This window comes from Prionailurus viverrinus, chromosome D1, assembly GCF_022837055.1.
Source record: "Prionailurus viverrinus isolate Anna chromosome D1, UM_Priviv_1.0, whole genome shotgun sequence".
NCBI lineage: Eukaryota > Metazoa > Chordata > Mammalia > Carnivora > Felidae > Prionailurus > Prionailurus viverrinus.
This window is the reverse complement of record NC_062570.1, coordinates 75,953,306-75,957,581: the sequence shown is the minus strand read 5'-3', so window position 1 is coordinate 75,957,581 and position 4,276 is coordinate 75,953,306.

Here is a 4,276-nt window from a genome sequence, read left to right as displayed (position 1 = left end):
GGTATCCACCATGATTATTTTTGTAATCTGGTCAGTTAATAAAGGACTATGTTCAAATTCGAAAAAAAAAAAAAGAAAAGAAGAAAAGGGAAACGAGAGAGAAAAAGAAAGAGAGAGAAAAAGAGAGAAGTTAAGAAAACTCAGAAAAGGAAAGAAAAACCACCCTAAACTTTTTTAAATGTGTATGCCACTCCCTTATAATCACAAAGGTCTACATCTTCAGAACTACAAATGCCATGTTTTGGCTTTTTAGTGTCTCTTTTAGCTGAACCAAAGGATGAGGACCATGTCCGTTTTGCACACTGTTTCCCTGGTGACATGCATAGCCCCTGACACATACTGAGTGTTTGAGTTCTGTTGAGCAAATAAATAAATTACAAGGTGAGACACTCAAGAGCCTAGACCATAAGTCTGGAAGTTATAAATCTTTCAAATGAGTTGAAGGATAACTTAGGTCAATAATTAAGACAATGAGACTAAATAAACTGGTCAAATGTGTTTTTCAAAGTCAAGCCAATTAGCTTAATCCAAAAGATTGAAATAGTTGTATCTCTCTGCTGAAGAAAAAAAATACTGAAATGTGTGACAGGCAGGCATTCCACTGGGTGCATTCTGAGTGGAGATCTCATCGAAATGTAGATCAGGATTCAGAGCTCTGGGTGTGCAGCATGGCTAACCCCTGTTGGTTTACAGAACACACTTTAAGTAGCAACGACTTGATACTCACATGAGTTTTATCCTTGTGGTACGTCATCTAAGGTGGATACTATTATCCCCATATATAGGTGCAAAAACTGAGGCTGGGAGTTTGAGTGATTTCCCATGGGTACCTCAGCCAGAATTCAAACTCAGTTTCATTTAACTCTATGATGCCATCCTGCTCCCTTGACTAAACGGGTAAAACTCCACCTAACCAAACTCCAACCAGTAAGAACTCTCTATTAGAGCTTTATGCATTTTAATATTCTGAAGTTACCGGGAAAAAAAATCAATGGTTATTTAAAACCTTTATTATGCTCCTAAATCTCCTACTGTATCACCAGCCTGCCTCTCTGTGGCCTAAATCAGTGATACTGAAACTGGTGTTAAAACTCTTTTATGCTTTTATTTTTTTTATTTTTATTTTTTAACGTTTATTTATTTTTGGAGACAGAGAGAGACAGAGCATGAACGGGGGAGGGTCAGAGAGAGGGAGACACAGAATCTGAAACAGGCTCCAGGCTCTGAGCCGTCAGCACAGAGCCCGACGTGGGGCTCGAACTCAAACAGTGCGAGATCATGACCTGAGCCGAAGTCGGACGCTTAACCAACTGAGCCTCCCAGGCGCCCCGATGCTTTTAAAAACCATTGACTATCTAAAAGATTTTTTGTAACCGTGAGCTTTATCTATCTACATTTTTGGTAGAAGAGATTGAGACTGAGGAAAATAAAATATTTATTCATCGCTTCCTGTTAAAACAATTTCATCAAATATCAATATAAATACCATATTTTTGAAAAATACATATTATAAAACAAAAAAAATAAAGGAGTATTGTTTTTACATTTTTGCAAATCTCTTTCATGGTTGGCTTAAGAGAAGACAACTGGATTCTCTTATCTATTTCTTTTTTTAAAAAAAATTTAAAAATGTTTACTTAGTTTTGAGAGAGAGTGCAAGCAGGAGAGAGGCAGAGAGAGAGGGAGACATAGAATCCGAAGCAGGCTCCGGGCTCTGAGCTGTCAGCACAGAGCCCAATGGGGGGCTCGAACCCGTGAACTGTGAGATCATGACCTGAGCTGAAGTTGGACACTTAGCCAACTGAGCTACCCAGGCCCCCTCTCTTAATTATTTCTTCACTCTATCATGATATGAAGAAAATTTGTCTTCACACAGATATGTAATTAGAAAGGGAGGCGTATTTGTACAGCTTTCTTAGATAATTGTGGCTGTTCTTTGATACAATGGCAAAACTTGACAAGTGGTAGGTTTTTTTTTAAAGGGTAGTCACAATTTGGAATCTAAAATCCTATCAGTGAACTTTCCAACTCTGATACTCTGTCATCTATTGGTCTATCTTGCATGTTGAATGGATATTTTACCCATGCATGGTTTTGTAACATCATGCATCGGTCATTTGGGAAATATTGGTTCATTGAGTCATGCAGCTATGCTAAATGTTGACACTTACATGTATTATCAAATAACACATTTGTTCACATCACCACCCATCTCATCATAAAAGTCTTTAAGTACTGAGAAACTGTTAAGTTCATGGTGGTAGATACAAGTTTTCCAAACTTTACATTTGTATTTGAAATCTCAGTTTTTATTATTGAGACAAGTTCTTTTTTGTTTTTCAAACAAAAGGCTCACTTCATTCATTTTTGAGAGAATGTTTACGAGATACTACCGTCAGTCATTCTTTCAAGTGAAGATGAAGTACCGCAAAAAATGCGTTAGTTCAAACAGCTGCACAATTTCTCGTCTTTGAAAAAAAAAATCACACTTCAGTGCGTAGCAGAAGTGCTTTATTCACACTTCTCATTTCATTGTGCATACTATCCAAAAATCGTATGTTTTAGGGGCACCTGGGTGGCTCAGTTGGTTGAGTGACCGACTCTAGCTCACGCTGTGATCTCACCATTAGGGAGTTCAAGCCCCCATAAGGCTCTCTGCTGTCAGTGAGGAACAAATTTGGATCCTCTGTCACCGTCTCTCTCTGCCCCTCCTCTGCTCACGCTCTCTCTGTCTCAAAAATAAACTTACTTTAAAAAAAAGATTATATACTCTATCCTTAAGTGTTGAAATTTAATGACAATAATTGTTACTGGCCCATCATGCACATTCTTTTTTTTTTTTCTTCAAGTTTTTATTTAAATTCTCTTTAGTTAACTCTTATAGTAAAATTGGTTTCAGGTAGAATTTGATGATTCATCACTTATATATAACACCCAGTGCACATCACAAGTGTCCTCCTTAATTCCCATCACCCATTTAGCCCACCCCCCACCCATCTCCTGCCATCAGGCACATCCTTAGGGAAGCTGGCTGTCTGTAAGATCAGACAGTAGAGAATGCAGTGACCACTAGTCACTTGCAGCATTTCCTTGATTTGTGCTATGGTGCCAGCAGTCTTACTGACGGTTGCTTTTGCACTACCAATAAAAATGTCAATAGAGTTGTTCCAGGATAGAGCATGAGATTCAAAAAGGCATTCGACACTTTGAATATTTCAGCCACCCTTGTGCTTGTCAAGAATGCATGTAACTTCTTTGATGATTAGATGTTGCGAATACTAAGCAAACACACACAGAAAAGGAAGTCCAGGCGCTTCTGTAGATTTGTCCATTTTCTAAGCAAATCACAATTTTGCAGATGATTTGTTTACTCGGTCCTTGACAAGTTACCCTCTTATTGGAAAGTGGCACTGTTGTGATTTCTCTTACTGACTTTTCATCCAGCAATGTCAAGTGTACAGGGTTTAATTAGTCTCTATTACTTAATTAGTCTCTACTGTCAGCTATTGAGTATTCTTCCTTAGATAATGCAATATGCCAACTTACTCTGTAAGATGTTTTAGTGGCCTTTTCATCTCTAGTCTGAAAGGTTGTAACAATTTCTGGTTCTTAAAGAGTGTCTCACATCCAGGTCTTAAAAATTCAATTCCTTTCTTTAAGCTTCAACAGCTGGTTTCGAGGGGTGCCTGGGTGGCTCAGTCGGTTAAGCGTCCGACTTCGGCTCAGGTCATGATCTCGCAGTTTGTGAGTTCGAGCCCCGTGTCGGGCCCTGTGCTGACAGCTCAGAGCCTGGAGCCTGCTTCAGATTCTGTGTCTCCCTCTCTCTCTGGTCCTCCCCCGTTCATGCTCTGTCTCTCTCTGTCTCAAAAATAAATAAATGTTTAAAAAAATTGTTTAAAAAAAATGTTGGTTTTGAAAGGATAGCGCAATTTCATTAGAACAATGATACTATACAAAAATTGTCTGTTGTGTAAGACAATAAAGGTAAGTTACTGACATCCTTGAAGCTGATGGGAGAGATAACTTTGGACACATTTTCTTTCTTTAAAAAAATTTTTAAAAAATGTTTACTTTTGAGAGAGAGAGAGAGACAGAGCATGAGCGAGGGAGGGGCAGACACACACACACACACACACACACACACACACAGAATGCAAACCAGGCTCTGGGCTCTGAACTGTCAGCAGAGTCCAACGTGGGGCTCAGACTCACAAGCAGTGAGATCATGATCTGAGCCAAAATCGGACGCTTAAATGACTGAGCCACCCAGGTGCCC